Source organism: Nyctereutes procyonoides, unplaced genomic scaffold (assembly GCF_905146905.1).
Source record: "Nyctereutes procyonoides isolate TBG_1078 unplaced genomic scaffold, NYPRO_anot_genome, whole genome shotgun sequence".
NCBI classification, from domain to species: Eukaryota; Metazoa; Chordata; class Mammalia; order Carnivora; family Canidae; genus Nyctereutes; species Nyctereutes procyonoides.
The window spans coordinates 29,170,757-29,189,563 of NW_026575142.1; the positions used below are offsets into that span (position 1 = coordinate 29,170,757).

The 18,807-nt window shown below is 34.0% G+C and overlaps 1 non-coding gene across 1 annotated transcript; it reads right to left on the minus strand.

The window, feature by feature from the left end:
* Nucleotides 1-18,301: 18,301 nt before the first annotated feature.
* On the minus strand, nt 18,302-18,405 carry LOC129499002 (U6 spliceosomal RNA). The gene has a single exon (XR_008662270.1). It is a non-coding gene; the product is annotated as a U6 spliceosomal RNA (small nuclear RNA).
* Between the last annotated feature and the right edge of the window lie 402 nt (nt 18,406-18,807).

The following is an 18,807-nucleotide window of genomic DNA, read 5'->3' on the forward strand; positions in this document are numbered from 1 at the left end:
AGCACAACTATGAGTGCTTTATAAACTACTTATAGTCTATTTGTTGTCTACTTATTTATTCATTTACATTAGAATGCCTCATGTATTCTTATTGTATGCAATGGACTGCATTCCATTAATACAGTTATTTATGTTTGATTAGCTCAATTTGTGTCAGATTTATCCAGTGGGAGCCTTTTGAATCTAGCTCTTATGTCCTTTTGATTTTTTTCCCATCATTCTTTGAATACTTTCTTACTGAGGGCAGTAGAAGATGTTTCAGGCTTACTTGTTAATCCATATCCCAGCTCTGGAATTAGCTTTTTCTCCAGAAATGCTTCACAACCTTTAGTGGAAAAGATATTTAAAAGCCAAGATCAGGGTGTTATGTGTGCTTATTACTACCTGTATCATTGCTCCTAGGCTGTCTCAGAGGCCAAAGAATGGGAATATGACATATAAAATATCATTTTCCTATCCATCCATTAATGTTTTTCTTTCTTAAAGATCATGAGTTCATACCAATAATTCAAATTCCCAAAAGTGAGAATTTTTACTCTCATTACACTCAATATGTTTATTCATAATATTCATTCATAATATTAATTATATACAGTCATTTGTAATTATGTATATATATTTTAAATAACTTCGAAGAAAAATATTGTTAAATGTACCCAGATATTTACCATTTCTCTTGTTTTTCTTTCATTCCTGAAATTCTAAGTTTCCTTCTGCTATCATTTTCCTTAAGCCTAAGGAACTTTATTATTTGCTCTACAGAAGATCTTTTGGAAAGAAATTCTTTTAGTTATCCTTCATTTCAGGATGACTTCATTTCACCAACATTTCTGAATAACATTTTTATGGGTATAAAATATTGGACTAACAATTTTTTTCAATATTTTAAATATATTCTGGCCTGTATGATTTTTTTAAAGATGTTGTTTACTTATTTGAGAGAGAGAGAGAGACAGAGATAGCAAGAGAAAATGTGAATGGGGGGGAGAGGAAGAAGCAGGCTTCCCGCTGAGAAGGAAGCCTGACCTGGGGCTCAATCCCAGGACCTTGGGATCATGACTTGAGCCAAAGGCAGACACTTAATGGACTGAGCCACCCAGGGGCCCCTGGCTTGTATTTCTGGTGAGAAATCCACAGGTATTTAAAACAGTGTAAACCTCTAACATGCCATTTTCTCTGACTGCTTCTAATATTTTTTCTTTATTTCTGTTTTTCAATGTTTTGCTTATGAAGTACCTGGGAATCCTCTTCCTTAAGTTTATTCTACTTAGGTTTGCTGAATTTGTTATTTTTGTGAATGTATGCCTTTTGCCACATTTGAACAGTGGTCACCATTTCATCAAATATATTTTCTGCATGAATTTATTTCCTTCTGAGATAAATGCTACATCATTTGATATTGCCTCCCAAATTTCTAAGGGTTTATTATTTTCAATTATTTTTGTTCTTGAGATTTCATTATTTTTATTGATCTATCTTTAAGTGAATGAACCATGTCCTCTGTCATCCTGATTCTATCAAGTCAAAATATTGTATTTTTTAGTATTAATTTTTTTTCATTTTTAAATACAGGTTTTATTTATCTGAACACTTCTACCTTTCTATCTCAAAGCATTTATCTTTTACTTTAGAGAGCATGGTTATAACAGGTGCTTTTAAATCATTGACTGATAGCTCCGAAATTTGGGCTATTTTGAAGGTGACATCAATTATCTTTTCCCTTTGGAATTTGTCATAGCTTCCTGATTATTTGCATGCCAGGTAATTTTGGACTTATCTTGAAAATTTAAAAATTTTGCTCCTATTATCTTCTGGGAAGTGCTGATCTTATCTGTTTCAGTAGACAATCAACTTGGTTAGGTACAGACCTCAAATCTAGGTCACCTTCTGTGGCAAATAGTTCTAATGTTGCTTCAGTTTTTAGAACCTCTCCTAATGTCTCAGTTCTAGCTTGCCCATAGTCCTCTCCAGGGTTAGAGTCTTGGATTTGGGCTGTAGTTAATTATCTGATTTAGTTCTCAGCTTGTTGTATTGCTTTGGTTTGATCTTGTGCATATCAAATCGGAAAAGAGTCTGGGATTTTTACCAGTTCATATACAGAATTAGTATATCCTTTTTTCCAGATCATACCTCTGGAAGTTTTCTAATACTATCAAGTTCTCAGAAACACTTTCTCTTGATTCTTTAGCTAGAAAAATAAGGTTTCTCTCAGAAACTTAGTTCTGAGTTCCACTGCTACTCAGTACCACACTTCTGGTCATTCTCAGGGCAAAGCAGCAAGAGAAAAGAAAGTAGAAAAAAAAAATTAACAGGGATTCCACCCATGTATTTGGATCACAAATTCTGCTTTTTCTAATCTCTCTGGCCAGAAAAGTGAATTTTCTCTCATGATGTTCCATCACTGGTATACTGCTATATAACTCCATGTCCAATGCTGCCCTCAAAGCAGAAAGATGGGGAAAATGGAAAACCCCTCACAATTTTCACTTCTTTGTTTTCTTTGATCACTCTTATTAAGGCTTTTATGTAAATATAAATATGGAAAGTATATAAATATAGAAATAATATATAAATGTAAATATATATTACAAATATTTTTAAAACAGTGACTTTTGTTTATTTTTTGTTAACTTTTTAAATTTTTCTTGGAGTTTTTTCCTTCAAAATGTTCTGCACTCATTTTTGTTACTGTTTAGGCAATGTCTTATGTGTCCTTAAAATATTCATGTGGTATATTTCATTATTTATTTCAAAATATTTAATTTTCTTTATCATTTTTCAGGGACTCTGGTTTTATTCAGTTTTTTAATTTTCATACTTGGCACATTTTCAGTATGTTATACTTATGGTTTTTAAATTTAACTATTTTCATTATTATGAATATTATCATATTTGCATTTTTATGATTATATATTTCTTTATGTTCTTGAACAGACTTATAATTGCTTTAAACCCATTGTTAAATTTCCATTTGAGTCAGCTCTATGTGGTTCCTTAAATATGTTGTAGAATCTCTGTATTTTATCTTCTTTTGAAGTGTATTGATTTTGATCTGCTATGCAGTTAACTTGGCTGAACTCAAACTCAATTCTCACTCACTTGACAGAAGGTGAAATCTCTGCCCAGTTTTTAGCCTTCCAGCTATGTCACCTCACCTTGAAACCTTCCTTATGCATGCAAAGATTAGGGGTCAGACAAGGAATTCGGTAGCATCTATATGCAAATTTTATGACTTCTCCTTCTCTGGTTATCTCCTTCCAGGGATTTCTTCCTTCATTTCCCAACCATTTAGGAAACCCTAAATTGTATCCTCTGTTTCCTTAGGACTCTCTTTTCTTAGGGACTGTGCCTTTCTACTTCGGTTTGAGCTGCCCTCTACTTCAGGAACTGGAGGATACAGTCATGTAAAAACTGTATAAATCCAAGTCCCATCCAGTACAGTACCCTTTCTTCAAGGACCAGGCTTCCCTATTTCTGTCTGAATTTGGTTACCTTTTAGTGTCTCAAAATAGTTATTCTTTATATTCTGTGCAGATCATAAATGTCACCTGCAAAAGTCTCAGTTTGTGGGTAGAAGTTGTCATTATTGAAATCTATAATGTTCCACAAATATATGGAAGGTGTTTTATATAGTGTTTATATAGTGTTTGTGAATATGGCCTGTGTATACAAGTGTTTTATGTTACCTAATTTTGTTAATGAAATCTTTATCATCATTTTTAGTTTTATTGTTCTTTTGGATAGAGAGATAGTAATTGTTTTTTTCCTAAAATTCTCTTTGTATTTTTAATTTTTTTTCTTTTTTTCATGATGTAATTTATTGCTATGTTATTTAGGTCATAAAGGTTCATAATTGTTATAGCTGTTCTAATGTAATATGATATTCTCCTCATTTTGTTCTTGAATTCTACCATTGCTCATTCTTTTTAAGTAAAAAGACTTTTTTGAGAATGTATTATTTCTTGGGGATGAATATTTTTAATATGTTGATAGAATCCTATTTTCTAAAGTTATGTGAATTGTCTAATGGTGATAATCTATTGCTTAACTACTGGTTATGGTTACTCTAGTGTATATAGGAAATATCCACTGAGAGAAGTAAATTTTGCATAAGAGCAGGTAATATAAATTATTTGTTTGGAAAATTTTAGTATGTTGCAATTAGTTGTCTTTAATTTCCAAATGTGCTGAGGTCAAGTCAATGTATGATATTTTCTTCACATTTTCACAGGTAAGTTTATACTCTAAGGATTCCATTATACGACACATTATAATAAAATCCGTTGTTTCATATGTTGGTGTGTGTCTAACTTTCCATGAGTCATTTTCTTTAATGCCATTTTTTAAATAAGTGAGCATCAGTACAGATGCTTTGTAGTTGTTTATAGCTCACCAATTTTATGCTACAAGTGGTAAAAAGGCATTTTCTTCACTCTTAAATATTCAGCATGGTTTAGTCTAAACAAGTTAACAATTTGCTTTCCAAAATTGTAAAGAAGCTCCTAATGTGATACTTACGTTATATCTTTCTCAAGTATATTATAACTTAATATTCCTTGACACATTTGTCCTGAATTAATTTTTAATATCCAGTGACAATAGAATCTTAAAACCATAGTTTATACTAAATTAGTTAAATATTAAAATAGACAACACCAAATTAATAGTTTTGATATATAATCTTTTTTATATATAAGAAGTGATCAAAATAAATATTTTAGGTAAGGTATGATTTCTTTTAGAGTATCTGTGTATGAATTTATACACATGAATTTACATTAAATTATATGAATTTATATGAATTGACATTAAATTTTTTGGAACAAATGAAACCGTTTTAGATTTGTGTATTCATTTTGAATTAGCAATTAAGTAAGGATATACTATTTTTTTAATTTGTAAAATACAGATCTCAAACAATAAGAAACAGATGATATGAGTAATTTTTTATTACAATAATTAGATTAGTTTGTCCATAGACCTCTGGTATTCCACATTATCATAATTATTAGACAGTTATGTTCATTCACAGGAAGCACACCACTATGAGTGTAATGGTTAACCAAACAAAAATCATGCTTTATTTTCCTTAAAGAGCATTAAAAGATAGAAAGAAGAAAGACCATAAAGAGTATGAAAAGTAAAAAAAAAAAAAAAAAAAAAAAAAGTCCAGAAACTGTTCTAAGTATTCATATTCTAACTAACTTTTCATTAGATGAAAGATATAAACTTCGCTTAGTATGGAAACATAATGGATCAATTTTTAAACTTAGAAAACCCAAATTAAAAAAACAAACAAACAAACCTAATTCTAGATCTGCTTCTGCCACCTATTCAGAATGTGTTCTCAGAACAATCACTTAAATATTTGAGTTCAAGCTGTATAATAGGAATAAAAATACTTTTTCTCTCTTCTGCAGGGAGTAATTATAAGAATCAAATCAAATAGCTTAATACTTAAAAGCACTTTCTAAACTTGCCAACCAATATAAAAATTATTTTTGTTTGTAGATATATCCCTTTAAATTCTGTTCTTTTATTAAGTGATTTGATTTTTTACTCTATTTTCCTTTGACTTCTTTTTTAAAAAATATTTTATTTATTCATTCATGAGATACACGCAGAGAGAGAGAGAGAGAGAGAGAGAGAGAGAGAGAGAGACAGACAGAAACACAGGCAGAGGGAGAAGCAGGCTCCATGCAGGGAGCCAGATGTGGGACTCGATCCCGTGACCTCATGGTCACGCCCTGGGCCAGGGCAGGTGCTCAACCACTGAGCCCTCCGGAATCCCTCCTTTGTGTGATTTCTATAAGACTATATAAGAATATTCAAAGTCTTGCCATAATGCAGTTTCATCATAAGAAAACCATATAAGGGGATCCCTGGGTGGCGCAGCGGTTTGGCGCCTGCCTTTGGCCCAGGGCGCGATCCTGGAGACCCGGGATCGAATCCCACATCGGGCTCCCGGTGCATGGAGCCTGCTTCTCCCTCTGCCTGTGTCTCTGCCTTTCTCTCTCTCTCTCTCTGTGTGTGTGACTATCATAAATAAATAAATTAAAAAAAAACCATATAAGGTTAAAATGGAATAATCAGAGGAAGCAGGCAAACCAGCTGTCCTGTTAGACACACAGTTCTGATCTTTATCAATCAACAAAGACTTTATTACCTACTATGTCTTATGAAAAAAACCTTATTTATTTCTGTTGTAAATTGAAAACATAGTCACAGTATTTTGCCATCTCCCTTTAAAAAATGTGGCTAATTCTTTAATCCTTTCAATCTGGTCTAGTCTTTGGCCAATGTAATGTGGAAATCACATCGTGTGAACCACCCAGCCTACTTCTCAAGAGGTTTTGAAGCTTCCACTTTCATCCTTTGGAAATGCTGCCCAACGGCTTCCATGTAAAAAACGTCATTCTAGCCTAGAGGCCAGTGGGAGACCCTGTGGAGGGAAAAGGAGCCGGGTAGTTGGTGAGGTTATCCTCAACGTTCCGTCCTGGCTGTCCCTAGTGTGACAGCAAATCCGACAGAGGAATTATATAGCCAGCCATCAGATTTGTGAGGAATAATAAATTATTAATGTTTTAAGCCACTAAATTTTAAGGTGTTCTTTTACACTATAGATAACCAATAAAATTTTCAAGGAGGAGGTAATATCTTGGCAAAATCTTATTATTTGTTCCTATCTGTAATTCTAACCATATTCTGACTAATGCAAAACCCTTCTTTTTAAAAGATTTTATATACTTATTTGACACAGAGAGAGAGTGTGTGAGCACAAGCAGGAGGAGTGGCAGAGGGAGAGGGAGAAGCAGACTCCCCACTGAGCAGGGAGTCCAGTGCAGGGCTCCTGGGATCATGACCTGAGCCAAAGGCAGACACTTAACTGACTGAGCCACCCAGGTGCCCCACAAAATCTTTGTGTATACTAAAATAAAACTTCGACAGTGCTCACTCCATTGTTGGTTCTCAGTTAATGAGGCAAATTAATAAGGATTGAATAATAATCAGCAGTAGTTGTCTAATTCTATGTATGTATTTTCAGCTGAGTCCTGCTGGTAAAATAACCATTTCTACTTCCCCTTCCAGAGGAGTGAGGGTCATTGTAGGTATAGAATTTTCCTGGCAAAAGATTTTTGTTTTGTGTTCCCTCCTGTGAGGTACTCTGGTCTCAATCCTGTTAGAGATTCCATCTCACCTCTTCTTTCCTAAACTTCTCAGTACAACCAAAGCATGCCTTAGACTAGTGTTTAATTATTTTGTTGGTTTTATATCATCACAGATATTTAGGGGGAGAGGAATCTGGTTGAATAAGAAGCAATACTTTAAATTGGGGGAATTTTTAAAAATCTGCGCTTCCAGACTTATTGGTATTACTGTTATATTTAGATTTGATGTTTTATTATAGTAGTCTCTATAACTTTATAACAAAGATATAAGATCACAAGAAAATATTTGGGTGGTTTTTTCAACAAAAATATCTTAGAATGATATTAGTAGATAAAATTCTCAAGGAATAACTCTCTGGTCAGTTTTGATAGTACGTGCTAGTAAGAAGTAAACAGAATTGAAATGATATCCTCTGAATAATTAGGTCCATTTCTTTTTGCTAAATATTCATTTCTTAAGTAAGTTACCTGTATTCTAACCTAAAGTTCCAAGTTTGCCTATTTGCTAAGATTTAAATTTGTCACCTATCTAATATTTGGGGAAGAATGATGGCTTTTGAGAGAAGTTATCATGCTACTCTGAAAATTAAGCGCACATTTGGAGAAAAGAAGAAAAGTATATACTGAAACAAGAATGCTATGCTTTGCTTGCCCCAGCACTTTTCCCCTTTTCATTTTAAGGTCAACAATTATAATTTACCAGTTAGGGAATCAGAATCAGATGATGTTTGTCATTCAAATCACACATATGAGGTATATTTGAGAAAAATCTTAGCTTCCTCATGTTTGAAACTTAATATATTCTTCAAGAAACACTTTTTTTTTTTCAGATTTTAATTTTAAGTAATCTCTACACCCAACTCACAGCCCTGAGATCAAGAGTCACATGCTCTAATGCCTGAGACAGCCAGGTGTCCCAAGAAGGACTTTTTAAAATTACTTTTACAATGACAAGCTCTTTTGGGTTTCTAGATCCAATTCCAACACGTGTGTGTATGTGTATATGTGTGTGTGTACATGGGGTGGAGGGTTTCCTCCATACCAGCGAGCAATTCTTCAGACACCAGCAGAATGTCCTACTATTTAACTCAATTCTGACGCTATCTACCCAGAGATCACATCAGATCCCACAAGTTAAGAACTTCCGTCCCCTCCCCACAACACACACACTTCAGATACCAATCGCAAGCTGAGGTTTCTGGCCAACTGGTTATCAATCATACGTTCCCTTGACCCACTCCTCAGGTTTGATCTATTTGCTAGAGCAGTTCTAACTCTATAACTTAAAGAAACATTTTAATTACTATATTCCTATAGTAAATATATTCCTATAGTAAATATATATATTCCTTTTTACTATAAAAGGAAACTCAGGAACAGCCAGATGAAAGAGATGCATAGGGCAAGGTATAAGGAAAGGGCATTGAACTTCCCTGCCCTGTCGATGCACATCACGCTCCCAGCGCCTCCATTTGTTCACCAACCTGGAAGCTCCCTCAACATTCTCCTTTTGAGTTTCTATGAAGGCTTCATGACATAGGCATGATCAATTAAATAATAGGCCATTGGTGAGTGATTCAATCTCCAGGCCCCCTTGCCCAGTCCAGAGGTTGAGGTTGAGACTGTAAGTTCTAACCCTCCAATAGCTGGACCTCACGACCCTGAGATCATGACCTGAGCCAAAACCAAGAGTCGGTTGCTTAACCGCTGAGCCACCCCGGCAACCCAAAGTAACTTAACTTCTAACAAAAATTGGAACTGGATACTAATATTGAGCCCTGGCTTTAATGTCATTTCAAAGTCAAATACTTCTGAACATTTCTGTGACATATTATTGAATACATTGCCAACAGGTTCCCCTACACTGAGTTTTTACTATTTCCATAGCTTTGCCTTCTCCACAATGTCATATAGTTGGTATCATGCAGTATGTAGTCTTTGGCTTCTTCCACTTAGTGATATACACTTAAGTTTCCTTCATGTCTTTCCATGGTTAGATAGCTAGCTCTCTCTCTTTCTCTCTCTCTCTGCCTCTCTCTGTCTCTCTCTTTCTCTCTCGGCATTAAACAATGTTCCGTTGTCTGGATATACAACAATTTATCCATTTGCTTTCTGAAGGACATCTTGGTTGCTTCCAAGTTTTAACAGCTATAGAAACAAAACTGCTATAAACATCAGTGTGCAGGGTTTTATGTGGACGTAAGTTTTCGAGTCCTTTGCGTAAATATCAGTAAGTGCAATTGCTGGTTTGCATGGTAAGAGTATGTTTAGCTTTGAAGATATCACCAAACTGTCTTTCAAAGTGATCTTAAGATTTTGCATTCCTACCAGCAATGAATGAGAGTTCCTGTTGTGCCACATCCTTGTCAGCATTTGTTGTTGCCCGCATTTTGGATTTTGGATTTTGGATTTTGGATTTTCTAATAGGCTTGTGCTGGGATCTCATTGTTATTTTAATGATTTGGAATATCTTTTCATTTGCTTATTTTCCATCTGCATACTTTCTTTAGTGAGATGCCTGTTAAGGTCTTTGGCCTAGTTTTTAATTGGTTTATTTGTTTTCTTATTGAATTTTACAAATTCTTTGTACATTTTGGATAACAAGTCCTTTAACAGCTGTATCTTTTACAAACGTTTCTCCCAACTGGTGGCTTATCTTCTCATTCTGCACAAAGTCTTACAGAGAGCAGAAGTTTTTAATGTCAATGAAGTCCAGCTTATCAAAGATTTCTAAAATGTTTTTACTATATCCAGGGTCACCTAGGTTTTCCCCTATGTTATCTCCTAGGAGTGTTATAGTTCTGTGTTTACATTTAAGCCCATGATCTATTTCTAGCTAATTTTTGAAAGGTATAAGTTTCTGTCTAGATTTACTTTTTGTCATGCATATGTCCAGTTGTTTCAGTACCATTTGTTGAAAAGACTATCTTTGCTCCATTGTATTGCCTTTGCCTGTTTTTCATAGATCAGTTGACCGTATTTATGTGAGTCTATTTCTGGGCTCTGTGTTTTATTTCATTGATCTATTTGTCTATTCTTTAGCAACACCACACTGTCCTGTTTACCGTATCGTTATAATGAGTCATGAAGTCATGTACCATCAGTCTTCCAACTCTGTTCTTTTTCAATATTGTGTTGACTCTTCTTGGTGTTTTCTGTCTCCATATAAATATGTTACATCTTTTCATGTTTGTCCTAGGATAGATTATCTTTCTTTAACTACTCAAAATAAATCTGACTGTAAAATATAAAAATTTTCCCTTACCTATAGTACACATTCTGAATACTCTTTTTAAGCCTTGAGTTTTTGTGCAGTTTTTCACTATTTCTTCATTTGTTTTGATCTAATTCAGGAGACTCCACTTCCACATGAATACAGTTTTAAAGAAGGACTTGACATGTTTTCCGACTCTCTGTCCGTGTTCTTTCCCTCGTGGTCCCTCAATCTTATTCTTTGAGAGTAAGGCCCTAATGAACAAATATTTTGTACTTTTGAATGACATCAAAGTGTTGCAAAGATCATAAACATGTGGAGAAAGATAGGAAGAAAAACAATAACTCCAATTATTAAACATTAAAGAATAAAAGGAAGTATTTACTTTTATTTCAAAATATCAAGTAACTATTTTGTATTTTCCCAGAATTCTCACCACTATATTTAAGTGTGGAAAATGCAACAGCTGAAAAATTCAGAATCTATTATAGCTTTCAGACCAATAGCTGTTAGGCTAATTCTGTCAATATGAAGTTTTATTAAAAATAAACTATAAAAATAAACTATATTTCTTGAAGTAAACTTATTTTTAGAATAGAAATTCTAAATGATCAAATTGTATTTTTGGTGTAAATTGACTTAGAAAAAAATGAATTAAATGCATAAACTAGTTCCCATAAGATCACTGTAGTAAATTTTGCTTCTATATTTTCATCATTAAAATTTGCTGTATAACTACTACAGACAACATTCAATAAATCTTAGCTTCATCAAACTAGAGATTGGCAGTTCTTCATGTGGGGGATTATATTTAGAAATTTATTTGCCTTATGAACTGATAGGGGAAAGTTTATTGGCCTCCAGGCCTGGGATCTTGGGTCAGGCCATTGATAAAGTTCAGTGGCTAAGAAAGAGGTCAGTGATTACTATTTATAATTTGTTTTCTGATAATTTTATCATGCACATGTACTCAGAGGCCATGGGTTGCAGTTCACAAATTGAAACAAATGAATAAAAATATGTAAAACTAATTCTGTCAATTTTCAAAGACTAAGATATTTGTTATGGTCATTTAAATTAGTATGACTTTATTCATTAACCAGAAAGTACAGATGGACAATAACAAAATATCATCCTGTGTGTGCCCCTTTATGAATTTTCAGATAATAGTATTTATAAAAATTATATTGATGAAGAATAACATGTCAACACAAAATATAAAGGGCAAGTCTTTTCATGTGAATCTGTTTCACAATTCTCCACTGTTATTTCTTTTTGTTCCTTAATGATCTAGAATTTGAACAATTATTTTATCTCTTTTATATGCATAATAATATGCTCAATCCAAAAGATACCCTATATACTAGTTTCTAGATTTGTCATTGGCAAGTATTCTCTTAGTGTTTATCAAATCTCTTTATTTGCAAAATCTGCCAAGACTTTTTTTGGAGCCAGATATTTTATTCTGCTTGATTGACATACACAAAGTCTACTGAATTTCCTGTAGTTTCCTTAGCAAATTTTATCTTGGGGACATTCTTAATATCTTAAACTGTATATAGAAACAGTTTAAAATAATATTTTAGTAAAAAAAAACTATACAAATAAGGTTTTGTCTGCATACACAGGCATTAATTAAACCAAAGTTCTCATAAATATTATAAAACCAGAGATTACTAATGTAATCAGCATTTCTGAAAATCCTTTTCTTTCATTTCTATTTTCTTTTCCTTGATTTTAATGGGACTCTGTATTGGTAGGGAAAACGAGGTCATTTCAAATGATGATGACTGCATAATCTCTGTCTAGTCAAAAGAAGAATCCAAAGAGGCTGGAGAGTAGAAGGGTGGCTGTTTCTAATGTGACTCTACTATGCAGAGGACATGGCAAGGAAAGTTTTCCTTGAGATTTTGTTCTTAAAAAGCTGAAAGTAGGTAGCAGCACACAGCAAATAACATAAAAATTTCAGAGTATATATGTGGTAACATAGGTCAATATTTGATTTTGAGTCTTGGACAGATAGGACATCAATTACTGGGGATCACTCATTGCCATGTTCCTTATATTTTCATAAAGATAGGTCTAAAACTGGCCTAAATAAGTGTGATGTGTTTAAAGAGCTAATTTGTTTAAAGGCCACTTTTTTTTTTTTAAAGATTTATTTACTTATCCCCAAAAAATACAAATGCAGTGATCTGAAGTGGCACCTGAACCCCAAAGTTTATAGCAGCAATGCCCACAATAGCCAAATTATGGAAAGACCCCAGATGCCTATTGACAGAAAAATGGATAAAGAAGATGTGGTATTTATATATGCAATGGAATACTACTCAGGCATCAAAAAAATGAAATATTGCCATTTGCAAGGCCATGGATGGAACTAGAGGGTGTCATGCTAAGCAAAATAAGCCAATCAAAGAAAGACAATTATCATATGATTTCACACATAGGTGGAATTTAAGAAATTAAACAGAGGATTATAGGGAGAGGAAAAAATTAAACAAGACAAAATCAGGGAGGGAGACAAACCATTAGAGCCCCTTAATCATAGGAAACAAACTGAAGTTTGCTGGAGGAGAGGGGTGGGAGGATGGGATAACTGGGTGATGAGCATTAAGGAGGGCACATGATATAATGAGCACTGGGTATTATATAGCACTGATGAATCACTGGCCTCTACCTCTGAAACCAATAATGTTATATGTTAATTAATTTAATTTAAATGTTAAAAAGGGAAAAAAAGGTTTATTTACTTATATGAGAAAGAGAGAGAGAGAGACAGAAAAAGCTCGAGTCAGAGAGGTACAGGGAGAGGAAGAGAGAATATCAAGTAGACACTGTGGTGAGTTTAGAGCCCAACAGGGGGCTTGATCTTAGGACCCTGAGATCATGACCCTGAGATCTGAGCTGAATCTGAGCTGAAACCAAGAGTAGATCGCTTAACCAGCAGTGCCACCCAGGGTCCCCCACAAAGGGCAACCTTGAAAGATGTGTGTTAAAATGTTTAATTATCATGTAGAAGATAATCACATGACTTAGAAATGACTTATTGGTTAAGTGACTGTTGCTAGAGAAATTGATGTTCTGAGGAAATGAGGGAATCACATTTGATCACATAAGCTGATCAGTTTTGTTTGCTGTAAAAAGCCACGGTAAGACAGATTGTTGTGTACACAAATCAGACTTGGTGTGATCACTGTGAGTGGCGAGGTTGAATCACCTTATAGTTAAAAATAAGGACATTTGAATTAGACTGTATATTCCAACTTTGGCTATGGCTCATCTAGCTCTGTACTAACTATGGGAAAGTTACTTAAATTCTCTAAACCCCAATTTCTTCATTTATAGATTTGAACTAAGAAAGGAGTTAGTGTGAGGATTAAAATAGATTGTGTGTATAAATCCCTTAGAACATGCATATGTAAGTGTCCAATAGATGTTAGTATGGTAAGTGAGATTTAACATACTACAGGATAGAACGTTTCTATGCTAACTGTATGGTGATATTTTACAGATATGACTTGGAAATTACTGTTAGTGGTATTTCCCAACATAAGTTCTCCTTCAAGGGGAAGCAATGTTTTCCATGGACCTTAGGAGTAACTAAGTCTGTAGAGTGACCAAGCAGCCCATAAGCTACACTGTGGTGACAGATGCTAGATTTACTTGCCTCACTTTCATAGATGTGTGAGACAATGAGTCCAGATGAAAATACAAAGTTTATTACTCATGTAGCAGTTTTGTAGACTCATACAGAAACCTATGGCTGTACCCTAACATGAGGACAAGGTAGACATGCATACTATTAAAAATAGGAATAGGGATGAGAAATGATTTTGTGAAAATCTCCCATTGAATATAGAAAAACTGTAGGCAACGGAGGTTTGTTGGGATGTCTGCCGTTGATTCGGGAGGAATTGAATGCCATTCCACCAAAACTGTGACCAAGCATTGCCTATGTGGTCGATGTGGTGACGTGTAAAGTGTCTAGGATGCCATAGTAGACCTATGATCCTACAATGCCAATTAGATTCAGAAAAGAACCAAAACCTGGGAGAAATTATTGACCTGCTTCAACCTTAAGAGTTTCCCAAGTTAGATGTGTACTGTTATAAACACAATATTATGGTGACAGAGTCAAGAGATGGTGTTTCCAGAGTGCTAAGTGATTGATGAGAGCTTTTACCTGGACTTTGTTAATTCATATGCACCATTGTCTCTCTCTGTTTCAAGGGCTGATATGATATAAAATCCAGGCAAGAACCAAGGTGTGGTATAGGGGAAAAAATCATAGGGTGGATAGATTACACAAGCTGTTCAAAGTCCTAGTGAAAAATACACTGTTAGATTTTCTCCAGATTTTGTGATTCTTTACACTGTTATTTTATTGGGAAAAAGTTTACAATTGAAGATTGGGATTGCATCAGGATTCCTTCTATAATAAGTCTGAAATTAGGATATTTTTAATGTAACACAATTTATCTGAGAATCTTAGTTATAAATAATGCAATTTTACTCAGCATGGTCCCTCTGCACATTTTTTTCTCTAGGACCTGAGATTACATGAGTACATGGGCATTTGGAGGAAATTTTCACTGGGAGCATGAATCTAGCAGAATGAGATACATCAAAAATTGAAAAAAATGCCTCAGTAAGATTGAGTGGCTTTCCTTCTCCTCCTCAAAACGTACATTCCATCAATACTAAATACTCGTTTTTGGACATGTCCACTTTCATGTACTTTTGGGCAGGCTACTCTTTCTGCTCAGAATTAACCTTTCTCGAAACCATATAAATTTTATGAATGCTTACTTATCATTCAGAATTATCTTAAATTCATAAATACATTCTTCTTCCTAATTTTCTCACCCGATAATCCTGTCTCCTGTGCCTTGTATATATTTCCGTTATCATGTTTACCACACTAAACTGTATTATTTCTTTTTACATATTTATATGTGTTTATTAACCATAACATCTTTGAGCTCCAGTTCATGGTTCATAGTTTTGTATCCTTGGTATAGAATTCTTTAAATTTTCGTTCAACTGAATTGAACTGAATTGAATTTATTGGTTGTGTATTTTTCTATGAAATCATCTGCACTCTTCTCTCATTTTCCTTCTTACCAATGGCAGGTATGTGAGAGATGGACAGGTTTAAGGGCATAGTCTTTCGAAATGGAGCAGAACAATGTTAAATGAGCCACAAAGAGATCAATTCCTACAATTAGACCACAGAAGCCTAATACTCAAACCAACAAGCACACCATCTTGAGGGCTGAAATGAAGCTAGAAATACATTTTCTCTTTCTTTGCTGTGGCTTGGCCTGTAAGAGATCTGTATTTCCAGACTTCTAGAAAAGAGTAACTATTAAGGTACAGTAATTGTTACTGGCAAAGTGATTCACCTGTTTAGGGGAGAAGGTAAAATTAATATGAATGAAATGTATTTTAAAGTCATAAAACAATTCAAAAATTTAAGGAACTAGAGTAAGATTGAAAATAGTTAAAAATGTGAACTATTCAAAGGAATTTTATAATATCTGTATTTTCAATTTCATAGTAGAATCATTTAGTTTAAAATGTTCATAAGAAAAAAATAAAATGTTCATAAGTTCATACTACTTTATAATTTGGACTAGCAATAAATTGTCCTAAAAAGTCAGATGAATAAAGGTTATGGACTTTCTTCATTCTATGAGGTGCTTTCAAGGAAATACATTTTTTTTAACGTATTTATCAAGAAAGTAAACAATCATCTCATAATAAGAGCTTGGTGGAATTAAGATTTTGTGTTATATATTTTACTTAATATTTGCCACTGTGGAAATAAATTCAAAGATGGAGTTTTTCACTTGGGCTGGTCGTTTTTTCTCTGGTGGATCAAGTTTTGGCTAAAGATAAACGGCCTAATGGATATTTTAACCTTCTACGGATGTTTTCTGAAGTTGTCAGATAATAACGATCACCAAGAATACATGTTATGCATGCAGATTATCAGTTTTGATGAATTTGTGTTGGACTTTGTGAATCTGCCTTTTTAAATATGGAACCCAGATGATTCTTAGTTTTCAACATATTTGAAAACTACATCATTATACTATCTCAGTGAATGAAATAATTTGGAACTTTTGCAGGTCTTTTTGGTCATTACACATCATCTTTCCCCTTGAAATATTTACTTTCCTCTCCAGATTCATCTTTCACCACTTATCTGTTTTCTGAGGATGAGTCACATCAAAGTACCTGCATGCTCCCTTTTTCCCTTGTCCGTGTTGTTTTCTGTGCTTTAAATCCTGGGACCTATGCATGCCCTCATGTGGCTGACCCCATCTGCCATCTGAGACTTAAATCAAGGGTCTTCGAGGCATAGTTCCTTGACATCCTGTGCCTTATGTCTGCTATGATGTGCAGCATTCTTCATAGCACCCTTTTATTTTAAATCTCCCCAAGTAGACCATGAGATTCTTGTGGTCAGGCAAATTACTAATTACATGTTCCCAGATGAACATAAATCTAACATCTACAATAGATAACAACAACAACAAAAAGTTTGCCAAAGGAATGAAGAGTACAAATTCTTTAGGTTCTATGTTTAGGCTAGTTTTATATTAGTTAAGAGATCATTAACACAAAAACATTTAATTAAGTAGTTTTAAAAATGATCAAAATAATACATATGCATGTAGTGTAAGGTATTACAAATTAAAAGTATATCTTATCATCTACGATTCACAATAGATGACCACTATTACTAGTTTCTTGATTGTAGTTCTAGAAATGTTAATATACGTAAAGCATGCATATGGAGATATATATGCATAAATATCTAAATATCCCTATATATATATATGTTCTTGTTTTATGCACACTTTCATACAAATAAATTAATTCTATATTTATGTCTTGGAGAACATTTCATATCAGCTTACATAAACCCACTCATTCCTTTTATTGGTTATCCTATTTTATGCATGTGACATGATAAAGTCACTTAATCCCCTCCCGCCAGATATTCCGCTTATTTTCATTTTTTTCATTATAAACAATACTGCAGTGAATGTTCTTGCATCGAAATCTTTGAGTAATTTTTTTTTTCACTATGGACTTCGGATAGATTTTTCTAAATTAACCCCGAGAAAGACTGTCACAATTTATACTCCCCTAAAGAAGATGAGAATGTCTGTGTCTCCATGCTCTCATTAATTCTGTATTACCCAACTTATATATTTGGGTGACTCAGGTGTTTTAAATAGCATTTATTTACATATGAGTGAACATGAGTTTCTGTGCATGTGTATTAAGGATTTGTATTTCTGAAGTACGTTGGTTATGTATTTTCTTCTATCTTAGATACTATTACATCTCAGTTTTCCTTGGCTCTACGGCTCTCTCAAAGTTTATTTTTTCATGATTTTGATTGCTAGCTCTCTGCTCATTTCTGAAGCCTTAGTTCTCATATTTTATCTTTTAAATATACCACACTGTTCTTCAACATTTGACTGTCTGAAACTTACGTCTATGGTTTATAAAACGTCTGCCGTTTTGCATTATACCCGTTCTATAGCTTTGGTTTTCACCACCTGCCTACCTAGAGTTAGTAATGCTTATTACCTATTCAACAAGTATAGAAAAACTTTTAAAGTTAAGAAGTGTTCTAAGTTGGAGGTACATAAAGAATATTTAGAGTGGAAGGTACAGGCTTTCAGTTATGGAATGAATAAGTCATGGGGATGAAAGGCACAGCATTGGGCATATAGTCAATGGTGTCGTATTAGTGTCGTATGGTGACAGACGGTAGCTATGCTTGTAGCGACCATCGCATAATGCATAGACTTGTCAAATCCCTGTGTTGTACACTTGAACCTAATGGAACACTGTGTGTCAGGATTACTCCAATAAAAAAGAATATTTGTTTAAAAATATAGCCTGCTTCTTGATTTTGTGTGTCATCCCTGCACAAGGGCCATGCTAATCTCTGTATTGTTCTAATTTTAGCATCTGTGCTGCTGAAGCGGGCACTGGACTGAATTTTCCTGATCACAGAGTTATCTATTCTGGTACAATCTGTGTATGTACGTCAGTATTTGTATGTGTGTTCCAGTACTTAATTTAACTTGTTGTACTCCCAGCTAAGCGTTTTATCTATCGGAGTTGCACTGAGGAAAAGCCTTGAAATAACTTGCATTATCACTGTTGTGTATGTTCTAAGTTTTAGCATATTTCATCCGTCTTTATCAAATCCTAAAATAATAGAGTTAAACTGGAGAGAACTTCTAGTTATTCTAGGGTTTTGATAGTTTTTTAATATGGAGTGTTACACGTGTCTTAAAATATCAGATCGGTTGCCATTAGATATCTGTTACCTGCATTATAAAGTTTAGCATCTTGCTCTTACCACCCTGTTTTTAAAAGTGTATTTTA